General features: G+C 47.6%; 1 protein-coding gene across 1 annotated transcript in view; it reads left to right on the top strand.

The window, feature by feature from the left end:
• Positions 1-2,491: 2,491 nt before the first annotated feature.
• Positions 2,492-16,153, top strand: part of LOC122370333 — a 70,860-nt gene continuing 57,198 nt past the window's right edge. The window contains exons 1-2 of the mRNA XM_043345825.1: positions 2,492-2,605; positions 3,456-3,549. The gene's annotated coding sequence lies outside the window, so the exon portion shown is untranslated. The remainder of the gene's footprint in view (positions 2,606-3,455; positions 3,550-16,153) is intronic.

Below are 16,153 nucleotides of genomic sequence, written 5' to 3'. Positions count from 1 at the left end.
CCAATATTGCTCTAAGATGAAAAATGACTGAAATACTTTCAAACGTACGCATTGAGAGCTATCGACTGCTTTTTACCGCGTCTTTCTATCCCTCTTAGTTTTTGAGTTAGAGGTGGGTGGTAACATATGCCCCCCCCCCCCCACTAGGGCGAAGTTGGCTGAGACCGCCACTGGGGCGCGGGTTAACCCTCGCCCGTAAACGGTGTTTTGCCACCTTCGCCCATGCAGGGGGGGTTGGTGCGACCCCCCCCCCCCCTGGCGTTTGAAAACGGAGCGTCGTAGAGCTTAGCAGAAAAAAAACAACGGATTGCTCTCAACGAGATCTCGCGATTGGTGGTATATTTTTTGGTCCTAGGTCAACATTTGACCTACTTATGACCGGTCAAAGGTCAAATTTTCGGAAAAAAATCTAACTTTTTTCAGATTTCCGCGCCGATTGCGGCAACACGGTAAGAGATATCGACTTGAAACCTTCACTATCGTGATCCTTGATCAATTCTCTATCGTTTGGTGTGTATTTCGATGTCATAACTCTAAAAATGATGCGTTGGGAGCATCGGAAGTCTGCAAGGTCATTTGTGCATTGGGTCACGTCAGGCGTGTGACGTCACTGACCTGACCCTGACCCAAAATGAACTACAAGAAACAACCGACGATGCCTGAAATGGATAGCAAATTCGAATACAGGGCATCAAAATACCCCGATACAAGTGCAAGAAGTCATTACAGGTCAACCGAGGCTACTGACCTTACATTGACCTTTAGTAACCTTCAAAATGTCAACGGACATTGTGCCAATGTCAAATCAGCCAGTTGTGATTCTAAAACAATCCATCAGTGTGTCAGGTCAGTCGGCATTTATACCAATGTGAAGCAATCTCCAATTTAGCGGAAATCTTGCCGGAGGTTGTTCCCTTTATGACGTCATAACTCCGTGACCTGACATGACCTTGACAAAAAAATACCAAAAGTTGCGCAAAGGATGCCCCAGAGGGTACTGAAAATTTGAGCAGGCTATCTGAAACGGTTCGGCGTGTAGCTAAGAAAAACCTCAGGGGGGGGGGGGGTTGCACCAACCCCCCCTACATGGGCGAGGGTTAAGATCCGCCTTGTTGAGAGCTTTCGATTGCCGTTTTCCCCGTCTTTCTACGACCATCGGTTCGAAAGTTAGACAGGGGGGGGGGCAGAATCTGCACCCCCCCCCCCCCCCCCCAGCAGGGCGCGTATGGCTGAATAGCCCAGCGGGGCGCGGGTTAAACGACTATCTTTAGGTTTTAATTAAGTTATGGCTACACAGTTTTGGTTTGGACAACAATTTATGCATGCTTCGCATAATATTTGTTAGGAATCATATTGCCGATAATGCAGGCATTTTATAACCGCGTTTCGTTACCGTTTGAAAATTAAAATCGCCAATTGTCTGTTTGAATGTCGCACATTTTCAAGGTTTTGTTCTCAGAATAACATTTTGTGGGACTAATTTTACTTTAGTTGTAAAAAGTTTAACTTACTTTAGAAGCCTCTCGAAGGAACAACAGTGTTTTTAGGTCATAATAGCTATATCTGTAGGTCGTATCAAGATATCCTAAAGCGCCTGGATAAATCACAACAACTTTGCAAATAATTTCATATAATTTGATTACGGAACAACGCAGTGCTATTGGGAATCCAATGCGCCGCCCTGTGTTACCTCCACTGATAGTTTCCTATTGAATGATAAACTTGGTGAGAAAAGGAAACAATAGCTTAAGTGTGGGACACGCCTGCATTAGGAAATGCAGCAGCCAGACACTATTATAACATCTCTAAATGCGTCTTGGCGTTAATTGGCTAAACTTTTCGGCTCCCTGTTGACTGCATCCAGCGCTGCTTTCGTCTGACGATAGATAATGCCTCGGACAGCCGACGCGGCCGATTCGCTTGATGCGGGCTCGCAGCGGGAGCGTGCCGTAATCGTGGGTAACTTGTTTGCCGCCGCTGCGCCGCGCCACGTCTGTCGTCGCCGTCGCTCGCAGGGAAGCTGCGGCATTCATCCGCCGCTCGGCCGGGATTATAGCGGCCCCCGGCGGTGCGTGGGCCCGCGGCGAGGGCCGACGGAGCCGTCCTGACGTGTGCCCGCCTGTCTGCGACGTCTCACGGCCGGGTGCCGCCGTCTCCGGGCGATATACAGCCGGGCGCCGCCGGCCGGCGCCTGCTCCCGGCGTCCGGCTCCGGGCTTCATTCAGGTCGGCCGGTCGATCGGCTCCTGGCGGCGCCAGCTCCCCTTCGCAGACGGCGCCGCGGCCGGCGATCAAATGGCCCGCCTGCCGTTCGGTGACTCCTCCAAAGCGCCGTACGGCTGCCGTGTCGGTCCGGCCGGGCTGGGCCGCAGCCGCGGGCGGCTGGGCCGGCAGCGTATGTACGCCGGCGGCGACGGTACCGACGCGCGTGCGCGGCCCGTCGTCGGTGCGCTGGCCGTATCGGCGGCCGAATCAGTGCAGTGTGGCAGGGGGATTTGTCGGGCCGCGCGGGCGGAGCGCCGGTTCCGGTCCTCCGGCCCTCATCACCGCCGGCAGACTGGGGTCAGCTGGAGCCGCTGCTCCTGCTGATAGCAGTGCGCTTTGACGTGAGCTTAAGCAATTGAGCATTCTTCAGTTGTGTTTTGGTCTGGTACATAGATTTGCTTCATTTTGTATTATTCGTCCATATGTGTTTATTTTTGTGCTTTCCTTGTTCTCGCTTATTTGCTATCCCTTATGATATGTTCACCGCTATGAGAGGAAATAGTTATGATTGCTGCGGTCATGATGTGGTCGTATTCTTTTCGTTAGGTGCCGTACTTTCCGCATCCAGCCGCCAAATTTAAGCCGTAATAAAAACCATTTTTACTTTTGCAAGATAAAGTAAGATTTAAGTACCTATTTATTCCTGTTTGGCCAAAATCATCCAAACTGCTGAATATCTTATTGTTTACTTTGTGCCTAAATGCCGGCGATATAAGCTGGAAAGTTTTCAAATCAGAGAGATCAACCATAATTCAATTTTTTAGTTTGGCCAACGGGGTTTGCGCAAAAAAATTCAAACGACGCTATCATGCCTTGCTTGATATCGCTTTGAACGACTCCATTTCAGGTACCAAATGCAAACTCAAAATACGTATGCGTTAAGTTTTATCATCTGCTGGCCCACGAAAGTAGGACCTAGCAACCTACTTTCGTACGCATTTATGAAATAAAAGTAAAAGAGCACACTGTCCATCGCTAGTTAAAATTCACGTGAGCGGCTATTATAAAAGAGATATGCAATTAGCGGATGACATTCTCAGAACTGGAGTGTCTCATTTGCATCCAGAGCAAGGCCATCAACGTTGGCGGAGCAGTCAGGTCTCCGGTAAATGAGACTCGATGCAGCGTTTGCACTGTATTTATTGCTCCGGTGCTGCAGCGCAATGCAAACACTTGCCTTTGTCGCCACAGGTCGCCCGTTGAACACACTGAGACGCCAGAGTACCATCTACGAGACCAGTGAGAGAGCCGGACCACCGAACAAGTCGTACAACGCTCCGAAAAGGTCAGTCCAGAGCACCAAGGTGACCTCTTCAATGGATTCAGCTCAGTTCAGTTCAGTACAGTATACACTACATATACAGTATATTTACAGGTCATTCCACATGGTGGGTTGATGTCATACCTGAGTCAAAATACATAAATGAGACATCGATTAAAAAAAGAGTGTAAAAGAAGCACGATGCACACTGATGTGTTAACATAAAAATTTAAAGTAGGTATGTTTCGAGATCGTTGCAGATTCGAAAAGCAGATTCGGGATCGTTGCTGTACTAGGCATTTAATTACGTGTCTTACCTTTCCAATGATAAGTTATTGAAGTTCAAAGCTTAATTATATTTTCACACTAACTAGGTACCTTTACTGGCTATCTTGGCTACCTTGGCAATTTATATTAGTGCATGTCCACTCAGTGTTTACGCGTAGCGTTGTCCCTTCTGGAGCGGACCACGTAATCAGCGCATTGATTGAAGCAAAACCTAGCAGGGAACTTCATTAAATACCCAATTCCTGGTGAAGCTCGTATTTAAGACAATTATTGGGAAATCGACTTCAGATGCGGATGTGGGTGTGATATGTAATTTCCTGGCAGTCTGAGCGACAATGTAATTAAATAGAACGCAGTAGCATCTACCGAAACGGATTATTACGGAGCGAGCGAAGCGAGCGGAGTCTTACGTAGAATAACGGAAATTTCTGAGTATGAGCGGCCGGCCGGCCAGCCGTGGTCACGATTCTGCGACGCTTATATCTCAGCAACCACTTGACCGATTTACATGCGGTAATTTTTGTAGGGTAGCTTCATTCCTTCTACCAAGTATTGGACTATTCCCGATGCATGTGGGTGGTGACCCCTTATGCACGTGCCACGTGCAAAACGAAGAGGTGTCACTTTTATAATTGTTGCAATATCTCGGTAACTACTTGGCCGATTGCGCTGAAAGTTGGCATGCAGGTAGGCACCCACTAGGCAATGCATATCCATGTGCCGGAGTTGGGGTGCTGCTGCACGTGCGCACGTGCAGGGGTCGATTCCAGATCTCGAGAACGGCTGGACCGATGGCGCTCAAATTTGGTACATGGCTAGGGACCGGTTAGTAGGGTGCCGTGCAAAAGTCAGTTGGGACCCATTTTGCACGTGCACACGTGCAGGGTGCCGCTTCCAGATCTCGAGAACGGCTGGGCCGATTGAGCTCAAATTTGGCACATCGCTAGAGACCGGTTAGTAGGGTGCCGTGCACAAGTCAGCTGGAGGTACCCCCTCGAAATTTCGCACGTACAAGGCTCACCCTCTCGCTCGCTCCGTTAGTCGCCCCAAAAGGCGTTATACTGGTTTTCAGTAACGGTAGTAAGTAACAGACGTAACAGTAGTTGCACATAGCAACTACTGTGTTTCATAGAGTTCCTTTTTTCGCCTATACCTATCTTTCGACGGAATTTTTTTTTTTGTCAAAACTTGCGTCACTTACAGGTGCTTTTATCCAGTATCAGAAATTCTAAAACGAATTATCAGCTAAACTAAGAGCTAGGAGCTTAACTATTAGCAATGAGCTATAGTGAAGGGCAGCTTTTCACCACCTTGGTGCATCACGAACCTTGATTATATAATACGAATCCTATTTCTGTGCTTATACTTAAGACTTAAGTCTCCGCATCCAGCCGATTGCTCAGGGTTCTTCGCATATTGCACCGGACGTTAAGATTACAGGAATTTGATAATATCGCAAATCGTTGTATACCATTTTACATAGCGACCGCCAGCAGGCACCGACTGACATCCAAACCAGTTCACACGATGCATATAGTTCTTCTCAACATGTCTCGTTCGACGTTGTCGCCTGGCGGTTCAACGACATCGACGCAAAAATGCGTTTCTAAGTTTTATTTCAGTCTGCCTTTTCAGACGGATGTAACGCACTTTTGTTAGCAGTCACTATCTGGATGCAACTTTATTTGTACCGAATTTGTCAAGGCGATGAACTCATTCCCGGCAGTAAGACGATTAGACGGGCATAAATGCTTGCCAAGCATGCGCACTAAATGGTAGTTTGCGGTGGCTAAATGTCAGCTTAGATTATCCTATCCTTCTTGACACCGCCTAGTAAACTTGGCGTTTTAGCTTCGCCGACACTTTCTCACGCTTATTTCAGTTGGTTATTTTCAGTAAAAGTGGGTTAGTTTTATGACCACCGACAGAGCGTTTGCGGCTCACCAGCTAACCCGGTGAGCTTGAGTGGGTTCAACAGGACTCGCGGGCTGTAGATGTGGGAAGTAGACGCAGCAGGCTGCGAGGGCTCTGGAGGACATTTGGATGTTCAGGAGTTCACCCTTCCATCCGCGGTTCGGTGCGACCCTCAGACTATCCGCGAGTTGCCCCGGCCGCTGTTGTTCCTCGGTACACGACCCCGGTCCCTCTCCGCATCTGACCGGCGCCGATGACCGACGGGCGAGACACCGAGTCGTTACCGGCAGTAATCCGACGCCGCCGCAGCCTCGTTAGTGTCTGTCGGGCCACGGAAAATCAGCATCATCGCACAGCGAGCTGTAATGGCGCAGAGGGCTCTCACTGTGCCTATTGGAGATGCAAACTGTGCTGAAAATCAAGGTTAAAGTTTGCTCCTGTAGTCTTGCGTTGAAAGCAGATATACTATAACACAAATGTTTTTTATGATGCTAGAAAATGACCAAAAAATGTTAAAAATGTAAAAAAAAAATGTTGAAAAATGAAAAATGTAGTAAAAATTATGAATGTTAAAAAATGAAAAAAATGGTGTTAAAAAGCGTTATAATATTTTTGGTCTTATTTCACTCATTCCATTGTATCATGAGCATAAGGTCATTTTTAACACCATAATATTCATAACAATGCTCAAACTAGCCATAGCTCACCTTCAACAAATGTTTTCAGCTAAGAGCTCAAAATATGTCCTGGTTCCATGAACCCGAGCGTCACACAAAGTTACCTAGCCCTGAATCATCTAGTCATTTAGCGCGAAGCGGGGTCCACGTATTGCAAGAGCACCAAGGCACGACACCGTTTGATCAATGAATCGACTCTAAAATCGCTTCACTTTCATGCTTTGGAGCAATCAATCACGTAATGTCACTATAAAACCTTAGGACGAGTATAAATTACAGCAAGCTTAAATTCGCTCTGTGATGTGTTTTTGTGTGGGTTTTGTTTTATCCATTTTCTAAGGTAAATGCTCGCGAATAAAGGCACCATGCTGAAGTCTGAACAGCGCAATGTGGTGGCTCGCGATGATTTATTTTGTCGCTAGTCGCTAGTCGGAAATATGCACCACGTGGGCTAATGACCTGACTCAATCTTATAAAGGGGATGCGTTTCTACTCACGTCATTTAGTAACATTTACAGTGATGCCAGTGTTGACCAATGCGCATCCAAGGTAACGAAACCTTACCTCGGATACTCATTGGCCAACACTGGTTTCACTAAAAGTTAAACTGTTAACGTTACCAGATGCCGTGAGTAGGTGGAATAGCACCCCCTTTGTAAACCGCCCCCGCTGGGCATATTCAGCCATACGCGCCCTGCTGGGGGGGGGATGCTGCCCCCCTGTCTAACTTCCGAACCGATGGTCTTAGAAAGACGGGGAGAACGGCAATCGAAAGCTCTCAACAAGACGGATCTAAACAGCCGAATTTTGCTTAACCCGGCAGGCGGTGGGCCTCCCAGCCACCTTCCGCGCGGTGGGGGGGGGGCATTTTTTGCCCCCCCCCCCATCGTATCTCCGAAACTACTGGACGGATCCGGAAAATTCAAACGGCGTTCGATAGCCCTGTCAAATTTGTCGTATAAACCAAATTTCATTGACCTCGGGGTCACCGATGACGTCACAGGTCAGGTCAAAGATAAAATGTTTCACCGTTCACGGGGCTTCTAGGGAAAGCGCTATAACACCGAGTAAAACGCATTTTGTCGAAAATCAGCGATAAGGCGTCAGTTTTCTAGTACATATGTTGCTATTAGAGGTCACTGGTCATACCAGGTCAGGTCACAGGTCAGGTCACCAAAGGTCACCAAGGGTTACCACATGAATCCAACTTTACTTAGGTTGTGCGATGCATGTTTTATGGCCAGTTTTTCATTTCCAACTCAATGGTATTGGTTATAAGACCATCAGGTACGGTTTAGGTCACTTTCTGGTGGAGGTCAGGTCAGGGTCAGGTAAAAAAAGGTCAAATTTCAAAGTTGATATTTTGCATAAAATGGGTATTGATTCGATGCAGCTCGTCACGGGGAGTCTAATGGTGGTCTTTGTTTTGCGCTACGAGGTCTAGAATTGCTAAAAATTGAGTTTGAAAATTTGACGTCATCAATTTTGAACAGTTTTTTCGCTATAACTTGGCCAAAAAAAGAGGTATTGATCTCAAATTTGGTCTGTAGATAGAAGGCGGTGGGGACTATCATATGTATTTCGGTTTTTTCGAAATTCAAAAAACTTTTTGGATTTTTCGGCTATTATTTTCAAAAAATCTATTTTTGATTTTTGGGGGTCAAAATCCAAAAAATTCGAAAAACCGAAATAGCAGTTTTGTAGCCCATTTGATTCGCCTTTTATGTTTGAAACATTTTTCTCTATCTCTAAAGCTGTAGGCCTGACAGCTCTTCCCGCGAAACCTTTTTTTGGGTCGAAAATGGCAAAAATGACGTCACTCTGACGTCATTAGCAGCCAACCTATCATAGCCTTTGGAAAAATGTTTGGTCACCATGTGCGCTAGCTACTCCCGGGAGGGTACTGAAAGTTTGGTGACGATCCGCGCAGCGGTTCTCGAGATATATCGAAAAAACTAAAGGGGGGGGGGGGCAAAAAAATGCCTTCCCCCACCGCCTGGAAGGTTAAGTAGGTCAGAGGTCAGGTCAAGGTCAGGCCAAGTGTACAAATTGCAAGTTTCTACAGTATCGGCCTTGCACCGTAGTTGCCGAAGAATTGACTGAGACTGATTGCCCAAAACGTGTTCTTAGGCTACCAAGACAATATTCGTTGCATACAATATTATGCAAAGGTCAAGGTCAGGTCAGGTAACCAAAAACGAAATATAGAAAAGGGCATGTGCGACACATGTTTTATGGGTCATTTTATTCATAGAATTCAATAGGCACACTCAATAAGTGATATGGACCACATCCGGAGATGAATTTCAGGTCGAGGTCAGGTCAAGGTCAGGTCAAGTGAGGTCAAATTTTGAAGTTGATGTTTAAGACCTAAAAAGTTGGCTATCTGATGCAGTTTTTATTTTCTAAAAAAAATCCGACGAATTTCGCTTAAATTTGCAGGGAACACGTTAAATTCATGTATGATAAGGTACTGAATGTTTGACGTCGCTGGCATAACGCGTTTAGAAGTTATTGGCGAAAAACGGGAGGGGGCAGATTCTGACCCCCCCCCCCCCCAGCGGGGCGCGGGATAAGATTGGGTCAAACCATCACGCCATTGATTTTTTTTTATAAGGCATGACCTGAAAGGACAAGGCTCGAGATTCAGTTTTCAGGTAGCATATGAAACACAAGTTGTCTCCTGGGTCGTTTCTATTTCCACGTTCACTGCGCGCCAGTCTCCTTGGCGCCAGAAAGGCGCCAGAGGAGCCTTTCTAGTCCTTTTCTCAATTCTGAACTCTCTTTTACATCATCTCCTCATATAAGCGTTCGTGAATGTCGCGTGTTTCTCAGTCGCCACCCTTCCCGATTTAATATTAGCTGATACATACGATAGCGGCCCCTCCTCGAGCATTGCTCATGTCGTATTTCCGAGGTTGATTGCAAACGCCAGGGAACATCGTGCTTTCATGCATCCGGGAAGTTTCGTATTGCTTTAGTTGGTATTCAAGAAGTTGTGCCATTGTGCCACTTCTGTAGCGCAATCGAGAGGCTTGACAGTTTAATTGTAGCTTTCGAGTTATAGCATCTCTAATTGTTAGCATATACTAACATTATACAATGTATGTAAGTGCTATGTACGTTGTAAAATTGTATAAGCACGATGCATTGCGGCGTTTAATTACGAACTTCGTGCTGCAATTGCTTTGAGGCAATACAATTTGTTACAATGAACTTGATATTGTGCAAAGTTATGTCCATCGTAAGTTGACAATAAGATAACGGTAGGTATTTATATATTTAACAGTGTAATTTTGATGACGGTGCTTTGTGAATTCCAATACTGAGACGCGGTATAAGACATCTGTGTATGTATAGTGTATATGCTCTGTAGTGTGTGCGAATGAGAAAATATTATTTTCTGCATTCCCGATGCATTGCTGGCATAAACGCATGTCGCTCGATAACAATATTGCGGCGCCTTATTTCCTCAGATCTTTGTGTTTCAGATTATGGCTCTTATGTGTGCGTTCTTTTTCGCCTCCCGAAGATACCGAAGAAATGCGAACCAGCTATTCAGGTCTAAATATGATGGAATGTGATGCGATGTAGGAGCCTCACATCAAACTTTGCCGTGTCTATAACACAGAAAACTCCTATGGATGGAGACTTGGACAAATCAGAATCTCTATTTTAGGACAGGAAATGACCGAATTGCGTCGCTCAATGCGACAGCGACGTGTCTACCTGCGGCGATGGGTGGCAGCCCCCCCCCCCCCGTGGCTATAGTTCGCCTCGACTATCCACGGGGGGTGGCATCGATTCGTTCCGGCTCTGTCGCCGGCGGACGTGATTGGATAAGATAAGTTGATAGCGGCTGACGGCGGCCGGCGCTTGTGGTCAGAACAGACCGACCGACGCCACGTCCCCCGCTCTCCACCAACGCTCCCTTCTGACCGGAAAGTCGGGGCTGCCCTCCTAAAACTGGCTTTTTAAAAATGATTGACGAACTTATTGTTACCTCATTGGGATTGATGTGTTTCCTGATAACCTCGTCTACAATGCCCGATCGTTTCTGTGGGCGCAGTCAAGTTAAAGCTGGGCCGTTATCGGGTGTGATTTGTCTGATTCAGAAGCTGATAAACCCATTGTGCCGCCTCTGTTCTTGGGGCGCCATTATTCAGTAGCCAGTAGGATACTTACTCTTGTTCTGGTGAGGCGTGTGAGCGAGCACAGCGACCACAATGAATGTGGCCGAATCTCTAGGGCGGGGTCCGTTGGGGAGGTGCCCACCAGCAAGCCGGGGCTGGTGTAACCAAGTGTCCAGCAAGGGGCAGACTAAAGAGGAAACTTGGACGGAGCAGCCCTGCTGCAGGCTGACCTTTCATTCTATTAATTTTCCGATTGGATTGGTGGCGCTTAAAGCGGCATCAATCTTCATATCGGCAGTTTCTGAACTCAATTATCTTGGTTGGCCGGTTCGTTAATTCCAGTGGAACAGTGCTCTCGTCAATCGCGATACGTCAAATCACCATACCCTTGAAATGTTTTGTATCCCGCTCAATTGCATCATTCAGTCTTCATCAACGTAGTAATGAAACCGAAACGTTTCTGAAGGCTTCATAAATTATTATTTGGACCCGGGAAGACTATCAATAATCACAACTCAAGGACATTTCGTGGAGTATTCGCTGCAAACTATAAGCGACTTTGTTTTTGTTTGCGAACTGTTTTTAAATCGCACTATTTTGCTTCAACTCGCGGCTTTCTCCATTCGGAAGTTAAACCCAAACTTCTCTCATTTAGTAGTTTCGTCTCATTTGGTAGTTGCAATTCTCCTTCCCTATCCAGTAGCTGCATCCCATTTGGTAGTTGTGTCTCAACCTCCCTGTTTCAGTAGCTCAAACTCAGTAGTCCGAGTTATCCAGACTCCAGAGTGAATTTTACTATGCGGTACCATTCGCTCTATGCTTCTCCGCGTCTCTATTTTCCCTCTGATTTAAGGCTTATCTCTCCAACTCGAGCTAAGACCGACCATTTCGCTCTGAGAGGCTGCGTCCCGCCCTTTGATTCGTCCCGTCCCGTCCTGTCGGACCCGTCCCGTCCCGTCCCGTCCCGTCCCGTCCCGTCCCGTCCCGTCCCGTCCCGTCCCATCCCGTCCCATCCTTTCCCACAACACTGCCGGTCCCTCTGCCCCGACTGACAATCTGATGCAGGTCGAGCTAACGGTATGCCGTTGCATACCCCGGCCGGCTAGACCGATATCCTCTGCCGGGCTGACCGATTCCGTCGGCCAAAGTGACCTTTGATGCTTACCTGACCGCTACTCTGGCTGCATTGACCGATTCCCGCGGCCGGGCTGACCGATGCCGAGCTGACCGATGCCGAGCCACTGCCTGGCTGACCGATTCTCTCTCTCGCGGTGGTGTTCGTCGTCGTCGCTCGCGAGGCACGCGACTCACCTTCGCCATTGATTTTCGGCCGCCCCTCGCGCCGTGTTTCACAGAGAGCACATTATTGGTAGGAGGGCCGGCCTTTGTTGCTCGGCGCGGCGCGCGACGGCGCTCTCTCATGGTGCGATATTGGACTCGAGGCAGGTGAACGAGCCGGCTTATGAGACCGTCGGGGCCCGCGCACCTCCAGGAGAGAAGTCCAGTGGCTCCCAATAGCGACATAAAGTTGATATACTGTTGCGGCGCAGATGGACATGTTGCACATTACATGATTTTTAGATGCTTCATATTTTTGTTATATGTATATTACTATTCTATCACATAATACCTGGGCATAGGCTGGAGAGTGATGCTTTGGTCAGTGGCTCAGTAATGCATGTATTCGAAGCTCAAAAGTTGAGATTCATAAATCAATGGTTGATTAGGGTGATTATAATCACATTTATTATCCATAGACTGTTTTGTCGATCGAGGTTTTACCTTGACCTTTTAGCCGAGGGAGCCATTTGATACCTGACGATTAACGATGGCATGACATTTGAGCTTGCAGCTAGGCGAACGCTAGTTTTATATCCGGCTTGAAAAAAAAAAATTGTCATGCGGAGACCGGCCTTACAAGTATCATTTATCGACGATAGATAATAGTGCCGACTTATGGATTTATCTTGCTCCGTGCTGATGGCTGTTGAGCCCTTACTCTACTCCCATTGCTATGAAATCGATATTGGATCTGCTGCAAGGCTTTTGTAAAGAAGGGATGCGTATCTACGTAGTATTGCAGTAACCCGTGGCCCGTCTCAACCACGAAAAACGTCGAGCAAAAAAAGTCGTTAGCCCTTGAATTAAGCACGGAACTCTGCGCTTAGTTTCCATTAGCCATGGGTCTGCTCCCTCAAACAGGTGCTTTGTGTGCGCGTTATCGCCCGGTGGTCCGAAGGCTGCACCTAGTTGAACTGGCCGACTTTGCCAGCAGCCGGGCGGACCGCCGGTTGGACTCGCTCGGCGCCGACCGAATGAGCAGGCGCACCACTCCAATTAGTCCGACAGAGGTGTTCACCCCTCGTTCGTCGGCGCCGGCATGAGGCACGAAAGGCCGGCGACAGGGCGCTAACTAGCTGCTGAGCGGCGCCGGCCGGCCGACTTCAAAGCGCGCCGCGGTACGCTCTGCAGTTCCGGCGACGTCGCGGCGACGGGCGGAGGTATCAATAGCGGCCATCCACCGGTCGTGTGTGTGTGTGGCAGTGTTGGGAAATGATGGCTCCAGAATGAAGCTGGCGCTGAATGGAAATGTGACCTAGAAGCTGGGTCAATAAGATCCGGACGCAGGTGGACTAATTGATAACTAGTTGTGAAAACCATGAGCCGACGCCAAGGACTTCAAAGAAAATCTCGGCTGTAACCCATCTATTGCAGAAGCAGAAAGATGCAAACTAATAAGCATAAAGCCTGGCAGTTTAGTGAGTGGATGTTGTTACAACGCTTAGACGAGTTTCCGCCCACCATGTATCACCTCGCACGTGGATGGATGCCGCAATGGCCTGTCGCCCACCGGGCAGTCTCTCGTCCGGCCATTGGCGGATATTATCAAAAGTGGCGCACGTGTGACGATTCATATTGTACATTGCAACGCACGTCCCTGGATCCGGCCGGCGTATCCGGTTTGGCAACGGGAGGGGGGTCGATAGGGGGGGGGGGGGCTCGGGGGATGAACGTCAAGGTGAACACTGAACGATGAGCACTCACTGCTACACGAAAGACATCTAACGCACGCCACCGAGGGGCTAGTACCTACGTTCTTGGCTTGGTATTGATCTGTCAGTCTGTCAGGTATAGCTCCCTGGAACGAAAACCGATGGACTGAGATAACAAGCGCAACTAGAACCAGCCTTTCCTGCTAAATGGCTTCAAAAGTACCTAGTTTTGGTAAAAAGTTCACGAAGAACATTTGGTGCGATAGCGAATCTTTGTAAACGGGAGCTCCATGGAGGAGTGACGGAGAGAGTCAAGATGTTGCCGCCTGTCTCCTAACTTACGAAAATTTAAGAAGGTGTTGTTGTTCCCACTCGTAAGTTGCTGGAGGACAGTTGAGGTCTGCCTTTAAAAAGTGATTGGAAACATATTGTTGTGGTGATTGATCTTTATTACCAGTAAAACGCCTTTTGGGCGAAGAACGAGCGAGCGAGATAGTGAGCCGTGCACGTGCAGAAGGGCGAGAGGGTGCTTCCAACGGGCTTGCGCAAGGCACCCTTCAAACCGGTCGCTAGCGGTGTGCCAAATTTGAACGCAATCGGCCCAGCCGTTCCTGAGATCTGGAAGCGGCATTCTGCACGTGCGCACGTGCAAACGGGGTCCAAAATGACTTTTGCACGGCACCCTACTAACTGGTCCCCAACCGTGTACCAAATTTGAGCGCAATCGGCTCAGCCGTTCTCGAGATCTGGAAACGCCCCCTTCACGTGCGCACGTGCAGTAGCATCCTAACCGCAACACATGGGACATGCATTGCCTGGTGGGTACCTACCTGTATGCCAAGTTTCAGCGAAATCGCCCCAGTAATTACCGAGTTACTGAAATGGGAACAAATTTGGCACCTCTTATTGTTGTATTTTGCACGTGCACTGGGGGTGACCCACATGCATCGAGACTATCCTATTTTGGGTAGAAGGGATGCTGCTACCCTACAAAAATTACCGCAAGTCAATCGCCCAAGCGGCTGCTGAGATATGAACCTCTCAAAATCACTACTTTTGCAAAACAGCTTGAACACCCTTGACTTTTCACGTGGCACGTGCCACGACGGTCACTGAGATGTGTCAAAAGTAGTCAATTACGGGGTAGAAGGGATGGGGCTACCCAACAAAAAAGACCGCAGGCCAATCGGTCCAGCGGTTGCTGAGATATAAGCCTCTCAAAAGCGTTACAGGCCGGGCCGGGCCGGGCCGCTCATACTGAGATTTTTCCGTTATATTGAAAAGACTCACTTCGCTCGCTGCGCTCGCTCGCTCGTAATAAGACTATGACAGTGAACACCAACAGTCCAACACAAAGGACCCAACATGGCATCTGTTTCAACCTTGCTTCGATTTGCATGCCTACGCTTCTCGACGCTTCAACTTTTATGTCCAGAATCGCATTTTTTTTGCAGTGTGTAGCCTCATCGCTGAACCATTTGAGCCTTGCGCAATCTCTAGTCTAGAGGTGGCAAAATGTGGACCCGGGGACCCGGTCTATGGAACCGATCTGGACCCGGATGGGTCCAGACCGGGTCCCCCAAAATATTTGGCCGGCTCCAACGGGGTCCTATCATTTCCCTGTGCTTTATGGTAAATATTAAATTAATATCTTTTATGCTTTGGCAAACATAGTCATAGTTGATGCAGTTTCCAGTTCATAAGTCCCAATTCCACTTTTGAATTTTAATATTCCTGCAGATTGGGCTGCCTATTCTATAACATACTGGTCAGTCTTGCTTCAATTTCTTATCTTGTCACCTACAACAGAATAAACAAGTTCTAAGTGCTAGCAATCCAGAAAACATTTCACCAAATGTTTGTACAGATCACTTCCATTCAGTTTGCTGTACAAAACCTAGCAATATTCTGAGCTGTAGAAATCAAATACCAATAACATATGTAGGTAAGTAGGTATGACTGAAATCCATTTATAAATGGACATACATCCAATTGAAGCAAGGCAAGGCTGACAAGTGGCATTCTCACCTGCCTTTTCAAAGACATTCACATACCAAAGTCACTATGCCCACCGGAAATCAGAGTTCATGTATGATATTCAAATGCATTTCATACCTCAAACAGCTTTGAAATTATTTCTATCACGGCCAGTAGGCAACTCATAAGGCCAACATGCCCTTTCATAAATCCATAAAGCTAAAAATTAAAGGGACCCTCCCACCTTCAAAAAAGTTAATGAATTGGCACGAAAGTGATGTCGCTCGGTTCAGAAAGAGCGAAAACGAATATCTACCAAATTTCATCGAAAAATATTCACCGGTTTTCAAGATATTAGACTTTTACTTTTGTTTACTTTTCGGGATCTCCGCTGTTCCTAGCGACTTTATTTGAAAGTGCGGCATTTGTTGCGCGCAAAGCAGCATATACCACCGCGTGCTACCAAACGTTTTAGTAAAAGATTTAAAAATCGTTAGATCTCCGCTGACGTCACAAATTCTAAGGGGGCATACCAATGCACTAGCCCCTTAGAATCCGAAAACTGCAAGTTTGAAATTCCATATCTCCGAATTAAAGCATTTGTCGATGTTGTGAGTGCCCAAACCGGTATTTGCAGGCCATGGCC

This window comes from Amphibalanus amphitrite, unplaced genomic scaffold (genome assembly GCF_019059575.1).
Source record: "Amphibalanus amphitrite isolate SeventyFive unplaced genomic scaffold, NRLGWU_Aamphi_draft 001122F_arrow, whole genome shotgun sequence".
NCBI classification, from domain to species: domain Eukaryota; kingdom Metazoa; phylum Arthropoda; class Thecostraca; order Balanomorpha; family Balanidae; genus Amphibalanus; species Amphibalanus amphitrite.
The sequence above is the reverse complement of the archived record's forward strand: the minus strand, read 5'-3'. Positions and strand labels throughout refer to the sequence as shown.